The sequence below is a fragment of the Heteronotia binoei genome, chromosome 5, assembly GCF_032191835.1.
Source record: "Heteronotia binoei isolate CCM8104 ecotype False Entrance Well chromosome 5, APGP_CSIRO_Hbin_v1, whole genome shotgun sequence".
Lineage (NCBI taxonomy): Eukaryota > Metazoa > Chordata > Lepidosauria > Squamata > Gekkonidae > Heteronotia > Heteronotia binoei.
The window spans coordinates 8,970,524-8,998,029 of record NC_083227.1 but is presented as its reverse complement, the minus strand read 5'-3'; the positions used below and the strand labels follow the sequence as shown (position 1 = coordinate 8,998,029).

The following is a 27,506-nucleotide window of genomic DNA, read 5'->3' as shown; positions in this document are numbered from 1 at the left end:
CTCAGACTCCCTCCCCCAAGTTTACAAAAAGTTGAACCAGGAGGCCAGTCTATGGGGCCTAAAGAAGAAGGTGCCCTCTTCCTCCATTTTTCCCCATGGCGGGGGGAGAAGGGGGCACTTGAAGGGACAGTTGGTCGCATAGGAGGATGTAGACGTCTGATCCCACACTCAGTCCTCTGACCCCCTAAAATCCCTCTCCGACGCATCAAAAATCCTGCTAAAAACATCCCAACACATGGGGAAGACAGGTCTGCCTAAGGTAGCTAATATTAAAAGCCCTTTAAGGCAATAACATTTGTTTTTTCCACCTAAATTACCTAAGCCTGAGAGCAGCCTGAACAAAGCAGTAGCGGCTAAAATGGCGACCGTTAACCCAAATAGCCCTGAAACGCCGGGTTTTGACGCTGCATCAATGAAATTTATTCAAGACTCTATTAAATCATCTATTAAAGCCATGGAAGAATCCTTGTTACAGACTATCCCAGATAAGTTTCCAAGCTTCTTTGTTACAACCTGTTACTTTACAAATAACTGAACTTTACTGCTTCAGTCTCTTCCACAGCACAGATCGCCGATTCTGCTTATAACAACATTTTAATGAACAAGGAAGCAGGTCAGAGGGCACGATTATCAATTTGAAGGACAGAACTATACTTCTTAAAAGGTTGGTGAGACAAGGAAATATTCAACTTCGTGGGTTTGCTGAGGGTACTGAAGATTCTACAGATTTAACTGTCTTTATGGGGTGCTGGCTAGCCTCCATTTTAATGTTGGAACAGGGCATTTTTTCCAGCCATCTCAAGGGCTCACAGACTGGGTTCTGTTAATGCTTCAAAATGAACTCTGCCAGTTTGGTGCAGTGGTTAAGTGTGCGGACTCTTATCTGGGAGAACCGGGTTTGATTCCCCACTCCTCCACTTACGCCTGCTAGCATGGCCTTGGGTCAGCCATAGCTCTGGCAGAGGTTGTTCTTGAAAGGGCAGCTGCTGTGAGAGCCCTCTCCAGCCCCACCCACCTCACAGGGTGTCTGTTGTGGGAGAGGAAGGTAAACGAGATTGTGAGCCGCTCTGAGACTCTTCGGAGTGGAGGGCGGGATATAAATCCAATATCTTCTTCTTCTTCAGAGATATTGCGGTAACTTTTCTAGATGCTAGCTTTAGAAGGTCACTTCTGAATGTGGCAAAAGAAAAAGGTTTCCTGCTGTGCAAGGAGAGAGCCAGTTTGGTGTAGTGGTTAAGTGTGTGGACTCTTATCTGGGAGAACCGGGTTTGATTCCCCACTCCTCCACTTGCACCTGCTAGCATGGCCTTGGGTCAGCCATAGCTCTGGCAAAGGTTGTCCTTGAAAGGGCAGCTGCTGTGAGAGCCCTCTCCAGCCCCACCCACCTCACAGGGTGTCTGTTGTGGGGGAGGAAGGAAAAGGAGATTGTGAGCCGCTCTGAGACGCTGTCCTTGAAAGGGCAGCTGCTGTGAGAGCCCTCTCCAGCCCCACCCACCTCACAGGGTGTCTGTTGTGGGGGAGGAAGGGAAAGGAGATTGTGAGCCGCTCTGAGACGCTGTCCTTGAAAGGGCAGTGCTGTGAGAGCCCTCTCCCGCCCCACCCACCTCACAGGGTGTCTGTTGTGGGGGAGGAAGGTAAAGGAGATTGTGAGCCGCTCTGAGACGCTGTCCTTGAAAGGGCAGCTGCTGTGAGAGCCCTCTCCAGCCCCACTCACCTCACAGGGTGTCTGTTGTGGGGGAGGAAGGGAAAGGAGATTGTAGGCCGCTCTGAGACTCTGTCCTTGAAAGGGCAGCTGCTGTGAGTGCTCTCTCCAGCCCCACCCACCTCACAGGGTGTCTGTTGTGGGGGAGGAAGGGAAAGGAGATTGTGAGATTCTGAGACTCTTCGGAGTGGAGGGCGGGATATAAATCCAATATCTTCTTCTTCTTCTTCTTCTTCTTCTTCTTCTTCTTCTTCTTCTTCTTCTTCAATGACTGTCAGATCCTAGCATTTCCAGACATTTCACCTACAGCGTTCCAGGTTAGACGTTTGCTGAAACCTGTTACCAAAAAACTGCAAGAAAATAAAATCAAATATCGCTGGATTGCAACTGGAAAACTACATTGCTGATGATTTGGAATCAGGGGAAGCCTTACTATTCAGCTTACACTCAATAGGCTTAATGGAAGTGGACAAAAAAATCCAATAAAAGGAAACTGTCTCAATCATCTACTCCTAAAAAAAAATTTAAGTCACTGTCTCTTTAAGGGTAACCGCTAACTGAAATTTGTGATTTTGTCACTTCTATAGATTTTTTCACATATGGTTGCTTTTCATCATAACATGTTGTATTTTTTTTTTCTCATTGTATTTAAGAATATGTATTATATACATGGGTTTGATGCCTTGGAGTTTGCCAGAAGAAGAGGTTATTGACTCCCAGAAATCTAAGCTGTTTATATCACTCCCTAGTAATATGACAAGGGATTTCTTCTCCTTGAAGAAATCCCTTGGCACCTGTCGCATCAACCATCACCAGTGGTCTGACCTAGCCTCAGATCGCAAAGCATGGAGGCACACCGTCCACCAGGCTGTCTCTTCCTTTGAGAACGCACGCATAGCTGGTCTTGAGGACAAAAGGAGATTGAGGAAGAATCGCACTGCTACAGCACCAACCCTAAATCAGACTTTTCCCTGCAGCCACTGTGGCCGGACCTGCCTGTCCCGCATTGGTCTTGTCAGCCACCAGCGAGCCTGCAGCAGACGTGGACTACTGCACCCTTCTTAAATCTTCGTTCGCGAAGCCAAGCCGAGAGAGAGAGAGAGAATATGATAAATTTAGTACTCACCAAGGAGATGGCTTTCATTAGAGTATCATCATTATTTTTACTTTGCTTAATTCAAATCCAAGCTTTTTATATAATCTCCCCAGAGAACTGGTGCTCAGATATTTGTTAAGTATGCTTGTTGGTTTATCAGAAATGAGACATTATAATAGGAAGAGAAATAATATCCATGTTCTTTATGTACCTCTCCTCCGCATAGTAGTTAAGACATCTCATCAGAGTGTTTTCATTACTTTCATGTCTTATATTCCAAATTCAAGTTTTAATTTGAGTCTACTCGTGAGACGGATGCTCTGCGATTGGTTCAGTATAGGCCTAGGAGGTTATATAATGGAAAGAGTAATATATTGAAGCCTTTTTTGTGACTCTTCTCTGTATAGTGCACAAGTCATATTACCAGCTTTTTTGTTAGTTTCCAAGCAATTATATGTAATCATCCCCTGCATGAATAAGCTGCTTTGCTATATTGTAACTGCTTTTTCAGTAGAAGTCTAAGAAGCCTCTATCTGGGTACTTCAGAAACATACAAAGCACCTTATTTTCAGATGAATCTTCTTACTGTAAGTCTTTTGGTAACTTTGTTCAATTACATAGCTTCAGGGTTTTGTTTTGTTTTTTAAAGGTATCTTCCTCCCAGAGTTAGGTTTAATTATTAGCATGCATTGCAAAAAGTAAGAGGGAGAGTTTTTAGTCTCCTGCACTCCAAGCTTTTTATGTGACTTTCCTCTGTATAAAAGCTTCCAGTACTTGTAAGTGATTTGCCAACTCCAAGCTTTATATATGCACCCCCCCTGTATGTTCAAGATTGTGTACAAGGTATTAAGATTTCTGGTAACTGACATTGTGAAATTAGCACTTCAGTTAAGTTATTTATTACTGCAAGCTTTTTATGTGACTCTCCTCCGTATAAAAGCTTGTGGTACTTATAAGTATATTGTCAACTCCAAGCTTTATATATACATCCCCCTGTGTGTTCATGATAGCATGTATAAGGTATTAAGATTTCTGGTAACTGGCATTGTGCAATTAGCACTTAGGTTGAGTTGTTTATTGCTCAAACCTTCACATCCATATATTCATTCCACTGGTGTTATGTGGAAATATATTTATAGGGAACTAGCATTATCTGGAGAGGGTTGGGGGTGGGGAGAGAGGGTATAAGGGAAGGGATCTTCTGTCTCAGTGTTGTATTAGTTCATTTCTTGATTAGTTTTACTTTAGGAATCTGTATAAAGTACAGCAGGGGTGGCCAAGGGTAGCTCTCCGGATGTTTTTTGCTTACAACTCCCATCAGCCCCAGGGCTGATGGGAGTTGTAAGCAAAAAACATCCAGAGAGCTACCCTTGCCCACCCCTGAAGTACAGATATTAGGGTTAGTAGTAAGTTTTAGTTTTCCAAGGTACGGTTCAGAGGTTGAATGTTATTTGATATTATCATTAGCACTTTATCAGTTGTTAAGCCTTTTAAAGCGCTAAACATAGTATAACGGCTACCAAATTCTGTCTCTAAACGTTCGTGGTCTTAATAATGGTCTCAAACGTCGTGGAATACTTTCCCACATTTTAAAATTCAAACCACATACTACCTTTCTTCAAGAAACTCATACCGAATCTAACGATGCTCCTATTTTGAAATCCTCGTGGTTTGGCTATTAGTTCCATGCTGCCGGTTGCTCAAAATCTAGAGGCACGGCAGTACTACTTGCAAAATCTATCCATTTTGAATTTCAGGACGTACAAATTGAGCCTCAAGGACGCTTCATTTTTGAGAGCCAGTTTGGTGTAGTGGTTAAGTGCATGGACTCTTATCTGGGAGAACTGGGTTTGATTCCCCACTCCCCCACTTGCACCTGCTGGAATAGCCTTGGGGCAGCCATAGCTCTGGCAGAGGTTGTCCTTGAAAGGGCAGCTGCTGTGAGAGCCCTCTCCAGCCCCACCCACCTCACAGGGTGTCTGTTGTGGGGGAGGAAGGGAAAGGAGATTGTGAGCCGCTCTGAGCCTCTGTCCTTGAAAGGGCAGCTGCTGTGAGAGCTCTCTCAGCCCCACCCTTCCTCACAGGGTGTCTGTTGTGGGGGAGGAAGGTAAAGGAGATTGTGAGCCGCTCTGAGACTCTTCGGAGTGGAGGGCGGGATATAAATCCAATATCATTGAAAAAGGTCGTCTTGAGGATCACTTGGTAACACTAGGGGCAATTTACGCACCCAATACACTCCAAATTAAATTCCTGAGACATTTTAAATTCTGCAAGACTTTAAAGAAGGGGAAGTTATTTTAGGCGGGGATTTAAACTACATCTCTGATAAATTCTTAGACAGAAAGCTAAAATTGACAGAAAGCTAAAGTTCCAGAAAGCTAAAACACTCCTCTCAGTCTTCACAAACATTATTGCATTCTTTATTGCAACAGCATTCGCTTTGTGATATTTGGAGACTTAAAAAATCCATTTTTGAGAGATTACACATTCCGTTCACAGAAATTTCAATCATATTCCCAAATAGATTTTATTTTAATTTCTTTTCTTTTTTTTAATGTCCAAAAACTTTTTTATTGAATTTAGTAAACATACAAATAAAGCAATCAATGACTGTATCTGCAATCATTCTTTGTGTATAAGCATAGCATACCAGCAGAAAACAGAATATATATATATACACAAAATACAAACAAAACAACACATACATACATTCACACATACATACATACTTGGCAGCTGAATTAAAAAATAAGTACTCTGTCCATATGTTAATTACATCAAATTAATAATGTCATAATATCTACCAGGAATACATGTACGCATCTGATCTACAGGACTAAAAGAAAATTTAAGAAATGGAAGCCACTTGTACATCAGAGAATCGTTACCTTCTGAATTATTTATATTGCATAAACTATCTGCTATCTTGTCCATAGCATAGACCTCCCAGATTTTAGCATACCAGGCTTTAACTGGAGGAATATTGGGAGATTTCCAAAATTGGGCTAACACCATTTTAGCAGCAGCTAGTAAAAGGGATATCAGGGATTTATTGAGAGAAGTAATAGAAATACCTTTCCAACAGTCAAGCAAAATGAGTTCCAATCTTAAGGGTAAACTATAGCCCGTGATATCCTTGATTTTTGCCACATTTTAATTTCTTAAACAATGATAGATAAAATTTCAAAGGCAGATATTGAAATTAAGGCTTGGTCTGACCACTCTCCATTATCTTGTTTTTTAAACTCTTTTGTGCAGCAACCCAAAGAAAAAAGATGGCTCTTGAACTGAGGTATATTTAGGCAAGAAAAAATTAGGCAGGAAATAGCTAGTGATAGGGTTGCCAAGTCCAATTTAAGAAATATCTGGGGACTTTGGGGGTGGAGCCAGGAGACATTGGGGTGGAGCCAAGAGCAAGGCTGTGACAAGCATAATTGAACTCCAAAAGGAGTTCTGGCCAACACATTTAAAGGGACGGCACACCTTTTCAATGCCTTCCATAGGAAATAATGAAGGATAGGGGCACCTTCTTTGGGGGCTCATAGAATTGGACCCCCTGGTCCAATCGTTTTGAAACTTGGGGAATATTTTGGGGAGAGGCACTAGATGCTGTACTGCAGTCCAAGCTCTGCTCATGACCTGAGTTCGATCCCAATGGAAGCTGGGTTCAGGTAGCCAACTCAAAGTTGACTCAGCCTTCCACCCATCTGAAGTCAGTAAAATGAGCACCAAGCTTGCTTGGGAGTAAAGCGTAGATGACTGGGGAAGGCAATGGCAAACCACCCTATTAAAAGTCTGTCAAGAAAACATCGTGATGTGATGTCACCCCAGGGGTCAGTAACAACTTGATGCTTGCACCTTTGCTTTTAAAGCTGGATACCAGAATCACCTTAACTTTCAGCACTGGAGACACAGGACTCTCTTCCCCCTATCCTGATACACACAGCTCAAGACAGAAAATTCTCCTTTCCTCTCCATTTCTTTTTCTCTAAAGCTGCAACTTCCAGGGCACGAAAACAACTTCCAATACAGTCTCTTTAAGTAGGGGCTGTAGGCAGAACTTCTCAGTTTAGAAAACAGACAATTAAGGGCGGGCCTGATGGTGGTTTGCAAAATTATGCACGGGGTGCGGAGAGTTGACAAAGATATTCCCCCCCCCCCCCCCCACTCTCTCAAACGACTAGAACTTCTGGGAATCCAATGAACCTGACGGGCAGTAGACTGAGGCTGGGCAAAAGGAAATACTTCTTTAAACAGCAAGCGATTAAAATGTGGAATTTGCTGCCAGAGGATGTAGTGAGGGCCGCAGCCACAGATAGCTTTAAAAGGGGACTACAAAGATTCATGGAGCAGAAGTCTAATAACAGCTGTGGTGGACCGGTCCTGCGTCTGCTAGCTGGCCCCGCCCCCGCCCAGCCCTTCCTGGTATGCCGACCTGAAAGGGCCCTTCCACTTTGCTGCCTCAGGGTATCCGCCTCCTAACCTCCCTCTGGACTCACTAGGAACCCTTCTCTGGGCTTCCCAGGGATCTTCAGGTCTCCTCTGGAGAGTTGGCAACCAGCCACTGTGCCACTTCTCTCCGCTCTTGGGATTCCCCAACCCACTCCTAGCGTCCCATAAGAACATAAGAGAAGCCATGCTGGATCAGGCCAATGGCCCATCCAGTCCAACACTCTGTGTCACATAAGAACATCAGAGAAGCCACGTTGGATCAGGCCAGTGACCCATCCAGTCCAGCACTCTGTCACACAGTGGCCAAAATAATTATATATAGAGAAGAAGATGATATTGGATTTATATTCCACCTTCCACTCCAAAGAGTCTCAGAGCGGATCACAATCTCCTTTACCTTCCTCCCTCACAACAGACACCCTGTGAGGTGGGTGGGGCTGGAGAGGGCTCTCTCAGCAGCTGCCCTTTCAAGGACAACCTCTGCCAGAGCTACTGCTGACCCAAGACCATTCCAGCAGTTGCAAGTGGAGGAGTAGGGAATCAAACCCGGTTCTCCCAGATAGAGTCCGCACACTTAACCACTACACCAAACTGGCTCTCCGTGTATATATATATATACACAAACCATACATCTACATATACACTGTGCTAATAGCCACTGATGGACTTCTGCTCCATATTTTTATCTAACCCCCTCTTGAAACTGTCTATGCTTGCAGCCGCCGCCACCTCCTGTGGCAGTGAATTCCACATGTTAATCACCCTTTGGGTGAAGAAGTACTTCCTTTTATCCGTTTTAACCTGACTGCTCAGCAATTTAATTGAATGCCCATGAGTTCTTGTATTGTGAGAAAGGGAGAAAAAGAAGTACTTCTTTCTCTACTTTCTCCATCCCATGCATTATCTTGTAAACCTCTATCATGTCATCCCTCAGTCGACATTTCTCCAAGCTCAAGAGCCCCAAGCGTTTCAACCTTTCTTCATAGGGAAAGTGTTCCAGCCCTTTAATCATTCTAGTTGCCCTTTTCTGCACTTTTTCCAATGCTATAATATCCTTTTTGAGGTGCAGTGACCAGAATTGTACACCATATTCCAAATGAGACCGCACCATCGATTTATACAGGGGCATTATGATACTGGCTGATTTGTTTTCAATTCCCTTCCTAATAATTCCCAGCATGGCGTTGGCCTTTTTTATTGCAAACGCACACTGTCTTGACATTTTCAGTGAGTTATCTACCACGACCCCAAGATCTCTCTCTTGGTCAGTCTCTGCCGGTTCACACCCCATCAACTTGTATTTGTGACTGGGATTCCCAAGCGGTTGCGGAGACTAGGTGGTGCAGAGGGACTCCACTTTGAACAAACAGAACGTTTATTTAAAGCACACACACAACTATTGACAGGCATGTTTAAAAAGTGAGCAGAAGAAACAGATCATAGTAGGGGAAAAATGCTCCTTCTCTCCCTGTTCTAATACTTGCCCTGGCTGCTTGCCATGCAGGGCAGGAACTTCACTTAGACTGTTGCAAGCCTCACTATACCTTCCTCAGGCTGTTTCCATACTGACTGCCAACTCTGAGACTGAACTCCAAGACTGGACTCAACTGTCAGCTTCCCCTAACAACTTTAACTGTTTGTTTTCCTGCCCCAAACCTCCTATATAAAATTAGGGTTGCCAAGTCCATCTCCAGATATATCTGGGGACTTTGGGGGAGGAGCCAGGAGACACTGGGGTGGAGCTAGGGGGAGGGGGGGAAACGGCGCCGGGGAGCGTGGTGAGCCGCCCCGTCTCGGAGTGGGCGACGCCGCTGCGCAGCTGCCGCCTCTTCTCCGCTTGCCGTGGCTGCTTCTCCGAGATGGGCTCAGGCTGGGCTCATCTCAAAGGAGCAGCTGTGGTGGAATCGGAGGAGGGGGTGGAGGCGGGCCGGGGGCGTGGCGAGCCACGAGTCCGGGTCCTAGAAGGGCCCGGATTCGCGGCTCGCCATGCTCCTGGCCTGCCTCCGCCCTCCCCTTCTCTGGTTTTGCCTCGGAGGCAGGGCGGGCGATGCCGCTGCGCAGCTGCCGCCTCTTCTCTGCTCGCCGTGGCTGCTCCTCCGAGATGGACTCAGCCTGGGCCCATCTCGGAGGAGCAGCTGCGGTGAGTGGGGAGGGGGCGGCAGCGGCGCGGCGGCGTCGCCCGCTCCGGGATGGGGCGGCTTGCCATGCTCCTTGGCGCCGTTTTCCCCCTCCCCCCGGTTCCGTTTTTTTGGGGAGCAGGGGAAGAGGCTGGAAATCCTGGGGTCCCCCGCCAGGGCGGGAGGGTTGGGAAGCCTATTGGCAGCCCTAAGTGAAAGACCAGCCAAAATGGCGTTTCTCCACAGCAGCTACTAGACAGCGTGATCAAAGGGAATCTTCATGTTCAGAAACTGTCAACTGTTATATAGTCTCTTATATAAAATCCAGTTCCTGCCCAGAAACTGGTAGACCTCTCTTGCAGCACTCTGGGAGGCAGACCTCCACGACCTCCTGTCTCTCTAGAAAGAGGGAGGAGGAAGAGACTAGGCCCAAAGCCTGTCTAGAGTTTAATAGACTCCTCCAGCCAACTCCCAGTGAAAGACCAGCCAAAATGGCGTTTCTCCACAACAGCTACTAGACAGCGTGATCAAAGGGAATCTTCATGTTCAGAAACTGTCAACCTTTGGATCCTGGGAGTGCCGTGAGGCAGTGTCAAAGGAAGAGCTCAGAAGCTGTCACCTCAACACCGAGATGACTGCTGTGCATGGCCAACACTTCTCCTTCATGGAGGATGGAGCTTTCCACCGACTGCTGAAACCCCTGGCTCCTTGGCCCTCCATCCCCTCACGAAGGGACCCACCAAGCACCACTCCAATGGCAATGGTCAAGGCTCTCCCCTGTACTTCAAGGCAGCTTACGATAATAGTTAAAACATTTCCGGTGGAAACCAAAAATACAGTATCTCTCCCCCTCTCTCCTTTAAGGGATACCTGAAATCTAACCCCCCTTAAAAGCCCTGGTAAACCAGCAGGCCTTGCAGCCCCTCCTGAAGATCTCTGAGCAGGGCCAATCCACAGAGGCAGAGCCACGATGGAAAAGGCCCAGGCCCTGAGAAGCGGCAGACTGGCTGTTTGGGGCAAAATATCAGCATTTCAATTATTGTGAGACTGCTTCTGAGCCCTTCTATGATTCTGGGGTGTTGATTCAGCTATCCACATTTAAAGGGACTGTCCCTTTGGATGCCTGCCTTCTCCAAACCATGCGACTCCAGGGTGAGTGAACCGTGCCTTCAGAGTTCATTTGCCATGGAATTGCACAGCTTGAAGAAGGAAGGGATTTAGAGGGACAGTCCCTTTTTCCTTCTTCTTCACAATAATAAAGTTTATTTATCCTTTACATAAAATAATTACAAAGTGTCAACAATTTAGCATACCTCAAATCTGACATATGAAAATCACGGTAAACAAGGACAAAACAAAAATTAAATACAGATTAAAAATCATAGAATCATAGAGTTGGAAGGGACCTCCAGGGTCATTTAGTCCAACCCCCTGCCCAATGCAGGAAACTCACAAACACCTCCCCCTAAATTCACAGGATCCTCATTGCTGTCAGATGGCCATCTAGCCTCTGTTTAAAAGCCTCCAAGGAAAGAGAACCCACCATCTCCCGAGGAAGCCTGTTCCACTGAAGAACCGCTCTAACGGTCAGGAAGTTCTTCCTAATGTTGAGCCGGAAACTCTTTTGATTTAATTTCAGAGGCCACAGAAAACAATTCCACACCATCCTCTATATGACAGCCCTTCAAGTACTTGGTGATTGTATCACCTCTCAGCCGCCTCCTCTCCAGGCTAAACATGCCCAGCTCCTTCAACCTTTCCTCATAGGACTTGGTCTCCAGACCCCTCACCATCTTTGTCGCCCTCCTCTGGACCCATTCCAGCTTGTCTATATCCTTCTTTAAATGTGGTGCCCAAAACTGAACACAATACTCCAGGTGAGGTCTTACCAGAGCAGAGTAAAGCTGGAAGGGGGGGGGGTTGCGTTGGAAGGAGCGTGTGGCTTTTTGTGCTTCAGCATAAGGGAAGCCTCACGTCTCTCTCTCACACACACCACACTCAAAAACACAACCTTCTTTTTAACATTTTTCCATTTTTATGCGGCTGTGTGATTGTGTCCTTTGCGAGAGTTTTGCATTTCAGTTTCTCGGGTGGAAAAAGAATATTTTGTTGTCTCTCAGAGGGGCAACCAGACTCACACTTTCCCCTAAAAGTATTCTTTGGCTGTATTTCCATGCCCCCTATGATCAGTGGTTTCAACAGCTGCAAGTAAAGGGGAGAAATATGAAGAGCACATGTATTGGGGGGGTTAACCCAGGGAGCATACAGGGGCACTACCATGAACATCAGCCTCAGAGTTGGGGGTGGGGGGCGTAGACCACAACTTCTCGGGAGGGGGGAAGGGGCTGAGCCTGGTCCAGGCCCACACGGTTAGTAATTTGTATTTATTTAAATTAAAAATTAAGAACATAAGAGAAGCCATGTTAGATCAGGCCAATGGCCCATCCAGTCCAACACTCTGTGTCACACAGTGGCAAAAATTTTATATATATAAACACACACTGTGACTAATAGCCACTGATGGACCTCTGCTCCATATTTTTATCTAAACCCCTCTTGAAGGTGGCTATGCTTGTGGCCGCCACCACCTCCTGTGGCAGTGAATTCCACATGTTAATCAGCCTTTGGGTGAAGAAGTACTTCCTTTTATCTGTTTTAACCTGGCTGCTCAGCAATTTCATCGAATGCCCACGAGTTCTTGTATTGTGAGAAAGGGAGAAAAGTACTTCTTTCTCTACTTTCTCCATCCCATGCATTATCTTGTAAACCTCTTATCATGTCACCCCGCAGTCGACGTTTCTTCAAGCTAAAGAGCCCCAAGCGTTTCAACCTTTCTTCATAGGGAAAGTGTTCCAGCCCTTTAATAATTCTAGTTGCCCTTTTCTGGACTTTCGCCAATGCTATAATATCCTTTTTTAGGTGCAGCGACCAGAACTGCACACAGTACTCCAAATGAGACCGCACCATCGATTTATACAGGGGCATTATGATACTGGCTGATCCAAAGGCTATCCACAATTACTGATGTGGTTTAATATATATATAATTTTATTCACTCAGCATAGTCTCAAAGAAAGAGGACCTTCTGAGATGAAAGATGTTATGAACTGCTTCACTGTGATAAGCAGTGGAAATCATGTATGAAAGGAAATACTCCCGCTCCCCCCCCCCTCTTTCTTTCCCACAAGGTAGCCTGAGGTCACTTTGTGGCCAAATGGAGATTTAAACTTTGCAGTTCCTTAGAAAGTCAGATGCTGAAGCTGAAGCTCAAAGACTTTGGCCACCCAATGAGGAGGGAGCCCTCCCTGGAGAAGACCCTGATGCTGGGAAAGACAGAAGGCAAAAGAAGAAGGGGATGTCAAAAGAGGAGGTGGCTGGACACCGTTCCTGATGTAACTAAAATTTGAGCAGTCTTCGGAGGATGGTGGAAGGCCTGGCGTGACTTGGTCCATGGGGTCGCAAAGAGTTGGACTCGACTGTGCGACTGACCGATAAAAGAGAAATCAACCCAGACTGTTCCCTGGAAGGTCAGATGCTGAAGCTCAAAGACTTTGGCCACCCAATGAGAAGGGAGCCCTCACTGGAGAAGACCCTGATGCTGGGAAAGACAGAAGGCAAAAGAAGAAGGGGATGGCAAAAGAGGAGATGGCTGGACAGCGTTCCTTATGTAACCAACATGAATATGAGCGGACTTTGGAGGATGGTGGAAGGCAGAAAGGCCTGGCGTGACTTGGTCCATGGGGTCGCAAAGAGTCGGACTTGACTGTGCGACTGACCAACAACTCTGCTGGGAGAGCAAAGGCAAGCCCAGTTTAGTTTGGGGGGGAGTTGCGGCCCCCCTTTTGCTGGAGCTTCCTTGCAGCCTGTGGGTACTGCTGGGGTTGTACTTCTTTCAGAGCCTGGCCCGGAAGGGAGGGGGGCTGGGAAAGGCAAAGGGCAGCCGGGGTGGGGGGGGGGGAGGATGGGAGGCTACCACTGGTTTCTTTTGCCTCGATTGGGACAGGATTGCCAACCTCCAGGGAGGGCCTGGAGACCTGTTCTAAGGACAAAGCATCTCCAGACTGCAGAAAAGGAAAGGACGGCTTCGGAGGTGGGGGTCTGTGGCATCAGAGCCCTATTGATCCCATCCACCTGCCCCCCCCCCCACCTGCCTTCCCATATCTCCCGGCCGCATTTGAGGTGGGGGAGGCAACGGAGAAACGCCTCCTCGTCTATTTAAGAGCCAGCCCATGCACCCTCCTCTCCCCCAACCGAGTTCTTCTACGGCCCTTATTCTAAGGAGCTGCTGGGAACCAGCTTCCTTTTCCCGGATCCTCTGTGAATTCAACCCCGTGCAGAATTGCTCCCGAGCAGCCCCATGGAGCAGCATTGCAGACGGCGTTCCGCTGCAGCACTGAAAGGGTTAACGCCAAAAAGCCATAGGCTAGAGAGGCCCAGCAGGGAATGCAGGGGCGGGGGGGGGGGAGAGATCGGAAAAGTGGAGGGGCTCTTGCTTGCCTTCCTTGCTTGTGCACCCGTGAGCCGGGCAAGAGGTCTGCTTCCGAGCTGGGAATGACAGCCGAGGGGCTGCAGAGAAGCTGCAGCGGAGAATAGCACCGCAGCTGCAGCCTGGAAAAGTTTATTTAAAAGTAAGCCGTTTGAGGAGGGGGAGGGGAATAAGCTTTTAGATTGTGGGAGGGAGGCGGGGATCATGCATGCCAAACCAGGGCTGTGCTAAATTGGTGGGGAATTTCTGGAACGGGGAGGGGGGAGGGGGGGGCTGGGAAGAGAAGTCCACAGAGGCCTCCCTCCCACTCCTTGCTCAGCCTCTCTTGCAAACACCTCTGCTGCTTTAGTCCTTTCCGAGCTGCAGAGACATGACAAAGGCTTCTGTTCTTCCCTTCAGCTTGGCTGCCCTCACCCACCGACACACTTTAATTTTTTTTTTTATTTTTTTTCTTTTTTCTTTTTTTTTCTTTTTTATTTTTATTTTTTTTTTTCCCACCGACACACTTTAATGATGCAGCTCGGCCGGGGATGGTGCGGAGGCAGGGGCGAAAGCATCCTGCGCAGCCCGAGGCGGGGACTGTTCCCTCTTTCTCCTCCTGTCTCGGGGGCTGCAAAGGGAGAGCTTATCCCAGGGGACGCAGCAAGCCCTTGAAGGGGGTGTGTGTGTGTGGAGCCGGGCTCTGTCCTTTCCCTCCCAGAAATATTGCCAAAACTCCCAGAGGGGCACTTTGTGGCCACACTGGAGGTCCAGGGGGCAAAGGAAAAAAGGCTTCCTCTTAAGAACGAGCCTATAACACACACACACACACACCCTTCTTCTATGGTCCTTAGTCTAAGGAGCTGGGAGGGTTCAGCTTCAGCCTCCTTTTCCTGAGAAGTTTGAACAGCGCTGGGTCCTCTGGGCATACAACCCCGTGCAAAGTTACTCCCGAGCAGCCCCATTGAGCAGCATTGCAGACGGCAGGCTGATTTTTCCTGGAGAGGACGGGAGGACACATTTTGCACTCCTCTACAGCACCAAAAGGGTTAACGCCTCAAAGCCATTCGCTAGAGAAGCCAAAGGGGGGGGGGGGCGGTTGGAAAAGATTGGGGCTCTTTCCCTCTTTGCGTGAGCTCATGGATGTGGGAAGGAAGGGGTTTGCTTCTGAACTGGGAAAGAAAGCAGGGAGGGGTGCAGAGAAGCAGCAGTAGCAGGAGAGGGAAACTTGCAGCCGGATCCCCCCTCCCTCGGAGGTTTACTTAAAAGTAAGTTACAGAGTGATGGAGAGGAATAAGCTTCTAGGGAGGCAGGCAGGGCTCAGGCCAAGCCATGGCTTTGAAGGAGAGCCCCTGAATAATGAATTAATACCCCCAATAATAATATTTGTCATATTGAGTAAAAATATGCTTTGCCTTCAAACAAAGGGGTCTGTTGTAAAACTGCCCGTTGGAAACTGACTCTACTGCCCGGCGGGTGTGAGCTCCAGCTGCAAGATTAGATAAGGGAATAGCCTCCCACAGGGGACTTGCTGTACATAGATAAGAAAGGAAATTTCGTCATGGAAAATTTTCGAGAAGGAGTTCTGTGAAGGCGGGACCTTTTGAAATCAGATAAGCCTACAGCGCCTGCCTGCTTGTTTTCCATGTGAATAAAACTGTTTGCATGTAGAAGCTCTTCCTCTGATAATTATTTTTTTTTTTTGCTTTACTTTCTAAGCCTGAAAATATTTCTCTAGTGGCTGTTATCAGTTTCCCTTGTACTTAGATTTTTGTAGCTTTAATTTTAAGTGGAACACCTTTAAGATATTCAGCTTGTGATCTTCTTTGTTTTAAAGCAATGGTGCACCTAATAGAAGATCTTTTGTTAAGTTTTTTTTAATCTGAGACAATGGGTTTGTCAAGCATGCATATTTCTATGTGCCAAGTAGGCATACCAGACATAGAGCAGAACACCACTCTGGCCTGTTCCCCTCCTCCACCTTTACAACAAAAGGGTGCATAATAAATCCATCTGGACCCAGGATGTTTAGGTTAGCCTTGCAGTAACTGTGTAAAGTGTCTCTCCCCCAGATTCACACAGCCAGGTCTTATCTGCTCTCAGAGAAAGTGTGAGAAAGAGAGATGTTTTTATTAGCTTGCATTCTTTAGCCATAAAAGAGATACTAGCTAGTAGCCTTTGAACCCATGACTCAAATTGCATCTGTATGTTATCCTTTTGAAGTTTCCCTATAAGTAACTATTCAATGCTGTATACGTCATTACTTCCAAGGATTGTGTCCTTGACCAAGCTATGGAGTTTTTACAATAAAGCAACTTTTGATTAAAGAACAAAAGCTTGATTATTGAGAAATATCTATGCTTGACAGGGTTAAAAGTTTATATTTGCAATTTTGGGGTTACATGGAACAACTTTTTCTGCTAAAGCAATACAGTATCAAACCTTTTGGAAATATTATTTCTCTTGTGATTTTGGTTACGTACATCTCATACCAGGAGCATGTGGTCTTCAAGTGTTACATCTAACACAGTTTCCTATCTTACTTTGAACTGCTTCCCAATTTTTCATTCATTTAAATCTGAAAATTCCTTTTGTTGTTGGTACTGAATTTTTATTTTCTGAAATGAACAGTGTTTTAAAATTCTACCTCACAAATATTGGTTCCTACAAGACTTTCTTTTCATTTGAAGTTATAGCATGTGTTATAGAAGAATATCTGTACCCTTCCTTGGGTAAAACTGCCCTCTCACTGTGCCACTTCTGTCTTAAGTCTTGAGAAACTAATACTTTGTTTTACCAGTGACCCAGTTATCCTCAGTGTCGTGTTTCCCATAGAAATACCTTTTCTAGATTTGTTGGTAATTCACTAGGCAGAATCCCTGAAAACTCTTGGTCTTCATTAGAAATCTGGACTTTAATAATGTTCTGCATTCCTCAAATGTATATCTTCTCTTAAAGTCATTTATAGTCATGTTCCATCGATGAACTGTGCATATCAATCTTCCTATTTTGCTATTTGGTGAACCTCTTACCTGTGGAAAGAGGCATCTACATGCTTATGTATCTTATTTTATGCCTCCATCTATAGTATCTTGTTAGAGCTTGACCTTTCTGAGTGTTTTGTTGAGAAAATCCTTTCTATGTTTCATGTTCTTATCATGGTAGGACTCCAATTCTGCTTGATTTTGTGTTCCAATCCCGTCTCCAGTCCTGGCCAGGCTTGCTACTGGATAACACATTTCCATTTGCTTGTTTTAAGTTTCTGCCTCTCCGTTATTTCAACCTTCTTTGTCAAGGTGCATTAACCAGAATTTGCTTTCCAGGATTGTTTTGTTATATATAAAGGAAACGTGGACCTGCAATTCAAGTTTAGTGCCTGCTCATCATTATACAGTCGTTTTAAGAATTGCTGTTATGTCTGCTAAGAATTGTTTGTTTCAGGATTAACTATTATTTGCTTTTAGGATTTTGTTGTTAAAGTTTGTTGAAACCCACTCTCACACCTGTGTGAGTCCCACAGAACAAATTTTGGATGAGCTGGCACAGAGGAAAATGGGGTTCAGTGGGACTTGAGCACCCCACTGATTTCCAGTGGTTTAAATTTTCTGATCCAGTTCTCTAATCATTTTGGGTCTGATCCCTCACATACATGCATGTTAAAGCTGGCATTGTTCTCAGGGTGGGGTGGGGGCTTCCTAGGACAGTTGTCCTGAGGGGTTAGCTTGAGAGTTTTTGTGTTGTGTAAATAATTGGTCAGATTTTTTTCCTGACTTGTTCTTATGTTCTTGTGAAGTACTTCTTCACCCAAAGGGTGATTAACATGTGGAATTCACTGCCACAGGAGGTGGTGGCGGCCACAAGTATAGCCACCTTCAAGAAGGGTTTAGATAAAAATATGGAGCACAGGTCCATCAGTGGCTATTAGCCACAGTGTATGTGTGTATATAAAATTTTTTGCCACTGTGTGACACAGAGTGTTGGACTTGATGGACCGTTGGCCTGATCCAACATGGCTTCTCTTATGTTCTTATATTGAGGCCTCAGTTTTGTTTTGTGTGTTGGTTTTTGTTGTTTTTCTTATTTTTGACAATTTCATATATTCCATAGCTACAGCAAAAGTTTTTCTTCCCTTTTTGTGACCATTTTCATAATCCAGGGGTAACCCCAACTCTGGTACTCACTTCTTGATTTTGTGCACAATTTCATGTTTTCTTTTTTTAAGATTCATATCTGTTGCAACAAAGTAATTTCAGTGCAAAGTGGGAGCCTTGTGAGGATGGCCAGGATCAATTTCTCAGGAATTTCTTTGGCACTGTAGGAAACTTTGCTGGTTATTTCTTCAGGGTAGTTGATTGTTTTTTGGCTTCAGCCACATAGAGGTTGGTAACTCTGAGAGGCACCAGTTTTGTTCAGCTATGTAAGTGGAGTTTGTTGGGGAGCAGCCATAATCCGTGTCTTTCAATGTAAGGAAAATTCAATACGTGAAACTGACATTCTTTTGCTGGTCCTTTTCATTCTGCAAACCAACAACCCAAGCAGGCCTTTTGGGGAGTGGGGTGAGTTAAGAAAGGGGTGCAGGCTGGGGGAAGGGAAGTCCAGCCTGCACTGGAATCGGCTGCAGCCCCATCCTAAGCCCCTGATACAGACACACTGTGGGGCTCAGGCTGCCAGCAGGGGTCCAAGGCCCGCCAAGCAGAGGAGAGGAACATTTTAGATACCTCTGTTGCTAAGGTGGTGTAGGCTTTATTCCAAATAGTCTGGACTCTGGAAAATGGTCCTTCTTTCAGGGTGAACAGGAATACGGGGCAGGGAGAAAACTGTGACAATTCTCAAGGATGAAGGACTTGTGGTACATTCCCTGCTTCTTTTTTGGAGTGGAGGTTGTATTTATAGGTGCATATATGTGTCTGCGTGTTTGTGTGTGTGTATGTATCTTCCTTTTGACACACTCCTGTCTGTCTGTCTCCGTCCCCTCAGGGAGAAGCCTCTCTTCAGAGCCGAGTAAAAAAAGGCAACTTCTCAGAGACAGAGGTGGCCCAAGAGAAGGGGAAGGAGATGGAAGAGCAGGACTCAGAAGGACCTGGAACTGACAAGAGAGCAAGCAAAAGTCCACATCCCACCCCAGCTGGCAGTGGTGTTGAATTCTGGGAAAGGGCTGTGCCAGAGGTCCTGGCTAAGAACACCCTGACCTCAGAAGTATGTTGCCAATGTTTCCGGCAGTTCCGCTACCATGAGGCCGATGGGCCCCGAGAGGTTTGCAGCCAGCTCCATGGACTTTGCAACCAGTGGCTGAAGCCGGAGAGGCACACCAAGAGGCAGATCCTGGACCTGGTGATCCTGGAGCAGTTCCTGACTCTCCTGCCCCAGGAAATGCAGAGCTGGGTCAGAGGATGTGGGCCGGAGACCAGTTCCCAGGCGGTGGCCCTGGCCGAAGGTTTCCTCCTGAGCCAGACAGAGGAGAAGAGGCAGGCAGAACAGGTGAGGGGATTCCTCTGGGTATGTCTACTTCAAGCAGCAATATCTAACCTTATTTAAAGATTATTTAAATGCCCCGTGGTGCAGAGTGGTAAAGCTGCAGTACTGTGGTCTAAACTCTCTGTTCACGACCTGCGTTCGATTCCGGCGGAAGAAGGATTCAGGTAGCCGGCCTAAGGTTGACTCAGCCTTCCATCCTACCGAGGTCAGTCAAATGAGTCCCCAGCTTGCTGGGGGGAAAGTGTAAAAGACTGGGGAAGGCAATGGCAAACCACGCCGTAAAAAGTCTGCTGTGAAAACGTTGTGAAAGCAACGTCACTCCAGAGTCGGAAACGACTGGTGCTTGCACATGGGACCTTTCCTTTCCTGCCAGATAATTGTGTAGAGCCTTTTCTGCTAGAGAATTTCTGACCCCTGCAAATAACTCATCAGATCTGCTGAGTCTGGGAGTGGGGCAGGAGCCATTCCTTGGTCTCTTTTCCATTCCATCTCTTACCCCTCCCCCTTGCTGCTGTTTCAGATGCGGCAACCACCTTTGGAGATGGAAGCTGCAATCCCTGAGGCAGAAGAAGCTTCCTTGGAGCAGGGGCAGAGGGTGCAGGCGGTGGAGCGTGCCCAAGATGCCCTCTCCTGTGGTAAGGACTCCTTGTGCCTGGGGAGCCTGTGAATGTGATGGGTGGAGAGGTCAGGTCGGGGGGGGGGAATGCATATTTCTGTAGGCAACACAGAGTTAATTGGTGGCACTCAATAGCCACACACTGTGATGTCTCTAAAAGATCAGACAAACTCCTGGAGGACCATTTATCCCATAACTTTAAAAATTAATCTCTCTCCTTCCTTCCCTAAAAGGTCTCAGATTCCCTGTGGAGGGGAAGGCAGGCAAACCTCGAAAAGGACCCTCCACCTTCTGGGGAAGCAGAGCTCTGAAACCACTCCCTGGGGGACAATAATCATGGGGACATTTTCCTTCTGTTCCTGTGTTTGGAGGGTCATCTGGGGGTCGCAGGGGGTGGAGTAGAGATGGCAGCCCTTGTAGGCACTGGAGAGGGTCTTGGGGTGGGACATGGGACAGATGTGATGTCATGTTGAGGTTGTGTCAGGCTGAAAACCTAGTTTAATTTAATTTAAATTTAATTTGTGATTTATACCCCGCCCTATCCCGTAAGACAGGCTCAGGGCGGCTTACAACATCAAAATGTTAAAGTAACAATAAATAAAACATATCCAATTCAGCATGCCACAGAGACACTCTGAAAGCTCATTCCTATGACCCTCCAGTCCCCAGAATTGTTCTAGTCATGTCTGGTCCAACAGGATGGTGCTGTCTCATGCTATTGCTTTTCCACTCCTCATTTCCCTCCTTGTAGAGCAAACACAACTCTGACCGAAGTCTGAAATACATTGGCAGTATTTATAATCCCTGAGGCTCATAGGTCCCTGGTGCTTCTCTTCTGCCTCTCTCAGAATGTAGTATAAAGTATTTTAAAAACGAGTTGAGTGTACATAGCAGAAGGTTTCACAACCCTGAGAATAGTGCGTGTGTGAACCAGGAAACAAACAAGCAAACACCCTCCCTCCCTCCTTTGTCTCAGGAACAGGCACTGAAGAGATGCTGTTGAGCCGTTGTCTTTTCCAAGGTGTGGGAACAGTTGCTGCACCTCCAATCCAGGTAGGAGAGATGAGCGGGGGGGGGGGGGGGGACACAGCCTGGGTCCCTCCTCTTTTCTCAGGGGAAATTTTGCTCCTTCAGTTTCTACAAGGGGTCCGTGAGAGAGATCCTTTGAATGCTTTTGCATTCACCCATCCCAAGCCTTATTTTCTGTACCTTCCCAGACGACTCCCTTCCAGTGTGAGATCTCTGAAGAGGAGGGAATCTTCTTGTTCTTCCAGGGTCTCTTTTCCTTGGAGGAGGTGTCCGTCTCTTTCACGGAGGCAGAGTGGGCCCTGCTGGATCCGGGACAAAGAGCTCTGTACAGGGAAGTCATGCTGGAGAACTATGGGAACGTGGCCTCTCTGGGTAAGGATCTTTCTTAGGTGCCAAAGGTACAACCTGCTGCCATTGTGAGGTGGAATGAATCCAAATATCGAATAGCAATGCATCATTTTGACCCCCCTTCCCACCACTTGGGGAGGGGCTGCGGCTCCCTGGCAGAGGATCTCATTTGCATGCAGAAGGTTCCAGGTTCAGTCCCCAACATCTCCAATGAAAAGGATCAGGTAGGAGGTGAAATGAAAGACTCTGCCTGAGACCCTGGAGAGCCAATGTTGGACTGAGTAGATGATACTTACTTCAAGGGACCAGGGGTCTGATTCAGTGTAAGGAAACTTCACGTGTTCATAGAACTGGAACTGACCTCCAGGGTCATCTAGTCCAGCCCCCTACAAAATGCAGGGGATTCAGGACTACCCTTGTGGCAGGCCCAGAGGGTGGCAAAACCCCCCTCCACAAACCTTGGCTAAAGTTGCTTCCTGACCCCAAAGTGGCAGTCGCATTTCCTTGGGCATGTAAGAAAGAACCACAAGAACTAAGCACTGATGCAGCCCTTCCTTTCCACCCTCCCGTTGTCTGCCTAGGTTCACAGAATCAGCATTGGTGTCAGAGGACTGTCTAGCCTCTGTTAGAATCCGAAGATCACAGAGTTGGAAGGGGCCATAGAGGCCATCTAATCCAGTTCAATACAGAATCAGCCTAGATTTAACATCCCTGATGAGTGTTTGTCCAGCCACTGCTGAAAGACGGCCAGGGAGGGGGAACTCACCTCTTCTCGGGGTAGCTGATTCCACAGTAGAACAAATCTTACTATAAAAAGTTTTTCCTCATGTCCAGCTGGTAGCTTCCTGCCCTTATTGTAAGTCCTCTCCTCTTTTTAAAACCCCCCAAAGGAGGAGAGCTCCCCACCTCCTAAGGAAGGTCCCAGGCCCATCCGCAGAATCTCCAGTGAAAAGGATCAGGTAGGAGGTGATTGGGAAACGTCTGCCTGAGACCCTGGGAAAACTGCCGCTGGACTGAGCATACTGACTTCAACGGACCAAGAGATTATTCTTCGCTTAAGAGTCGAAAACCTCTAGCCCAATAATCAGCTAATTTATCCTTCATAAGATTTATTTATCTATTGGTTGTTTGGTGAACTGGATGTTATCTGAAATGCTAAATAAGATGTTCTACCGTGTTATATGCAGTACCATAGTACTTTATGCATAGTAGAATTTTGTTATATATGGAATTAATCTACTTGAAACGACTTCATCCAACAAAGTTCTGTATAACTTGGAATTTTAAAAATGAACTTATCGTATGTTAAAAAAGGAAAGGAAAAACATCTGCCTGATTCCCTCAGAAGGACTCTGGGAGGGTTCAGATCCTTCTTGCTCTGTTTCCAGCCTTCATAACGCTCCCTTCCCTCTGACAGAATTTCATCTGATCTGGAAATGATCCTGTCAAGAACCAAAGCCTGGCTCCCCCTGGGTCACTTCTCTTTGTACTTGATGTTAACTGCAGGGATGCTCAAATTATGAACACCCACAAATCACACCAGACCCCGTCACAATACCTGCAACCCTTGGGGGATCTAGGATTTTATGCCATTCTGCATATACTGATTCAGATTCTGGGCTTTGATCTGGACTGTGGTGCTGACCTTCCAGAAGAATTTTTAGTCTTTAATTTCTTTCTTTCCCCATGTAAGACTGATGGCTTTCTCCCTCTCTGTCTCCCTCTTTGTCTGCAAAAGAAGCCAAAAGTATAAGTGAAAGAGAATGGCCTTGCATTCGAAGACAGATTGCAGGGTTCTTCTAGAGCGGCGTTTCCCAAAAGCAGGGTCGGGACCCAGCACTGGGCCTCAGTGCCAGGTCGTGGGGCCACCGGTGGCCTCCATCCCCCCCCCTCGTGCCTCCTCCTCGCAGTATTGCGCCTCCCTCATGACTCTTCCCTTCCTCCCTCCCCCCTCAGGTCAGTTTAATGCTGGGTAATGCGCCCCTTCCCCCCCCACCACCAGGGAAAATGGCGCTGAACTCTCACTCAGCACGGGGGCAAATTGAACGAACATCTGAAAAGGCTGCTGCTGCTGCTCCCTCCCCCATGCTTCCTTCCCATCCAGGAAGTGCGGGGGAGGGAGCAGCAGTGGTGACCTTTTCGGACGGACATTCAACCTGCTGCCAGCCTGCAGCCGTGTTGAGGAAAAGCTCACCGCTGTTTTCCCTGTCTAGCGGGGGGGAGGGGCACCTTAACCAGCCTGAAACTGACCTGGTGGGGGGAACGGAGGGAGGAGGAGGAGGAGGTGGGGAACTAGGCCTGACTTCCCTTGGCCAGCTGAGGTCAGGGGACCCGGTTCTGCTTGTGCTGCTAGAGTCAGCAGTTTAAAAGGTGAGTTGCTCCCATGCAGTTTCTTTCCATTTTTCTTTTCCTTTTTTCTTTCTTCCTTTTGTCCCTCCTTTCTTTCACTTCTTCCCTCCCTTTTCCTTCCTTCCTCTTTCTCTTTTTTTTGTTTACAACTCTTTCTTTCTTTCTTTCTTTCTTTCTTTCTTTCTTTCTTTCTTTCTTTCTTTCTTTCTTTCTTTCTTTCTTTCTCTCTTTCTCTCTTTCTCTCTTTCTCTCTTTCTCTCTTTCTCTCTCTCTTTCTCTCTCTCTTTCTCTCTCTTTCTCTCTCTCTCTCTCTCTTTCTCTCTCTCTCTCTTTCTCTCTCTCTTTCTCTCTCTCTTTCTCTCTCTCTTTCTCTCTCTCTTTCTCTCTCTCTCTTTCTTTCTCTTTCTTTCTTTCTCTCTTTCTCTCTTTCTTTCTCTCTCTTTCTCTCTCTTTCTCTCTCTCTTTCTCTCTCTCTTTCTCACTTTCTTTCTCTCTCTCTTTCTCACTTTCTTTCTCTCCCTCCTTCCCCCCCTGCCATTTCATGTTTTCCTGTCTTTTTCTCATTTTCTTTCTTTTTCTCTCTCTCTCCCTCCCCCCTCTCTCCTCCCCCCCCCCCACCATTTCATATTTTCCCAGGCTGAGAGCATTTTATATTTTTAATTTTCTGCTGTGTGATCCTTGTGCTTTTTCTTGATGTTTTATTTTAAAAATTGCATTGCAAAATCCCACTGTTCTCCTACTTTTCCTAAACCAAACATTGCAATAGTTTTAGGCTTGTTTGTACATAATTTCCTGTCTCCCACCTCCACCCTCAAAGTCTCCACCCCCAAATTTTAGTGGGCCACGAAGGAGAATTGTAAAAATAACTGGGCCACAGCGGGAAAAAGTTTGAGAAACCCTAGAGACTCCCAAGAGCATATTTCCTTCCCAAATGAGTTGGTTCGGAGTGAGTGACCTTCACTCTTATGTCAAGAGAACAGGCCAGAAATAACCATATGAGATTCCTGATTCCCTTCTGAGCCACATTTGGTCTGGTACAATCATAGAGGCCGGTGGGTAAGGAGGGAGGGAGGCCATAATCTGGAGGCTCAGAAGCTCCTTCTGGGCAAGAGTTCAGCTGAAGTTCTTCATGGATGGGGGAGGTATCCTTAAATACTAGATATTCTTGGGGGAAGGTGGAGGGGTTATGCAGTCCCATAGATGCCTTTGATCTTACCAGCCTCCCCAAGTGCTAACAATTTCTCTCTCTTTATTCCAGCAGAGGATGATCAGAGGAATGAGGAGGGTGAGAAACTTCAGGAAATGCCGGATAAAGTTAAAAATGAAGACTTGAACGAAAATGTCAGGAATCAAATCAGAGTGAAGAGAGAGAAAGGTGGCTTTATGGCTGAGAACCGTGAGGGAAAACAGTGGAATATACATTTTCCAAAGCACAGGAAAATGAAAGCAAGCAAATCCATTCAGTGCAAAAAGTATTTCAGAAATAGATCACAGCTTCTTGTGTATCAAAGAATAAAGAAGCAGGGGAAACCTGAATACTCAGAGACCAGACATAAATTCAGTCTCAGTAGTAATATTAAGCAGCATCAGAAAACCCACATAGGGGACAAACCATTTGAATGCTCAAAGTGTGGAAAGAGATTCATGTGGAGTGGCAGTCTTCAAAAGCATCAGAGAACCCACACAGGGGAGAAGCCTTTTGAATGCTTGGAGTGTGGAAAAAGATTTAGTATGAGTGGCCATCTTCAAAAGCATCAGAGAACCCACACAGGAGAGAAGCCTTTTGAATGCTCAGTGTGTGGAAAGAGATTCAGTCAGAGTGGCAGTCTTCAATATCATCAGAGAACCCACACAGGGGAGAAGCCTTTTGAATGCTCTGAGTGTGGAAAGAGATTCAGTTGGAGTGGCCATCTTCAAAAGCATCAGAGAACCCACACAGGGGAGAAGCCTTTTGAATGCTCAGACTGTGGAAAGAGATTCAGTCAGAGTGGCAGTCTTCAAATGCATCAGAGAAGTCACACAGGGGAAAAGCCTTTTGAATGCTCAGAATGTGGAAAGCGATTCAGTCGAAGTGGTAATCTTCAAGAGCATCAGAGAACCCACACAGGGGAGAAGCCTTTTGAATGCTCAGAGTGTGGAAAGAGATTTAGTACGAGTGGCAGTCTTCAAAAACATCAGAGAACCCACACAGGGGAGAAACCTTTTGAATGTTCAGAATGTGGAAAGACATTCAGCCAGAGTGGCCATCTTCAAACACATCAGAGGACTCACAAAGGCGAGAAGCCTTTTGAATGCTCAGAGTCTGGAAAGAGATTCATGTGGAATGGCAGTCTTCAGTGTCAACAGAGAACCCATGCAGTAGATAAACTTTTTGAATGCTTAGAGTGTGGAAAGAGATTCAGTCGGAGTGGCAGTCTTCAGCTGCACCGAAGAACCCACACAGGGGAGAAGCCTTTTGAATGCTCAGTGTGTGGAAAGAGATTCATTCAGAGTAGCAATCTTCAGCAGCATCAGAGAACCCACACAGGGGAGAAACCTTTTGAATGCTTGGAGTGTGGAAAGAGATTCATATGGAGTGGCAGTCTTCAAAAGCATCAGAGAACCCACACAGGGGATAAGCCTTTTGAATGCTCAGAGTGTGGAAAGAAATTCATGTGGAGTGGTAGTTTTCAAAGGCATCAGAGAACCCACACAGGGGAGAAGCCTTTTGAATGCTTGGAGTGTGGAAAGAGATGTAGTACGAGTGCCAATCTTCAATATCATCAGAGAACCCACACAGGGGACAAGCCTTTTGAATGCTTGGAGTGTGGAATGAGATTTAGTACGAGTGGCAGTCTTCAATATCATCAGAGAACTCATACAGGGGAGAAGCCTTTTGAATGCTTGGAGTGTGGAAAGAGATGTAGTACTAGTAGCAGTCTTCAATATCATCAGAGAACTCACACAGGGGAGAAGCCTTTTGAATGCTTGGAGTGTGGAAAGAGATGTAGTACTAGTGGCAGTCTTCAATATCATCAGAGAACTCACACAGGGGAGAAGCCTTTTGAATGCTTGGAGTGTGGAAAGAGATTTAGTATAAGTGGCAGTCTTCAAAGGCATCAGAGTACACACACAGGGGAGAAGCCTTTTGAATGCTTGGTGTGTGGAAAGAGATTCAGTCGGAGTGGCAATCTTCAAAGGCATCAGAGAACTCACACAGGGGAGAAGCCTTTTGAATGCTCAGAGTGTGGAAAGAGATTCAGTACGAATGGCCATCTTCAAAAGCATAGGAGAACCCACACAGGGGAGAAGCCTTATGAATGTTCAGAGTGTGGAAAGAGATTCATGTGGAGTGGCAGTCTTCAATGGCATCAGAGAACCCATACAGGGGAGAAGCCTGTTGAATGTTCAGAGTGTGGAAAGAGATTCATGTGGAGTGGCAGTCTTCAATGGCATCAGAGAACTCACACAGGGGAGAAGCCTTTTGAATGCTCAGAGTGTGGAAAGAGATTCATGTGGAGTAGTAGTCTTCAATGGCACCAGAGAACCCACACAGGGGAGAAGCCTTTTGAATGATCGAGGTGTGGAAAGAGACACAAGAGATAACCTTTTGAATCCTCAATGTCCATCCATGGCTCACCACACCTGGACTTGGAAATGGCCCTAAGGGAGGGACACTATCCCAATGAATGAGACCACTCTCCCTCCTCCCCACACGCACACACACCTGAAGAGCTGTTGGCCCATCAACCTCCTTTACTGCAGTGACAGCTGTTCTCCCATGCAGCCCGATGAGGGTAAGGGGAGCAGGAAATGGCACAGGCCCCAGAAGAAGCAAGGACAGACTACTGCATTGTAGATTCCAAAAGGGAGAAACC

General features: G+C 46.5%; 1 pseudogene; it reads left to right on the top strand.

Moving 5' to 3' along the window:
* The first annotated feature begins 13,871 nt into the window (after positions 1 to 13,871).
* LOC132571653 (zinc finger protein 709-like) lies at positions 13,872 to 27,204 on the top strand (annotated as a pseudogene).
* The last annotated feature ends 302 nt before the right edge of the window (positions 27,205 to 27,506 follow it).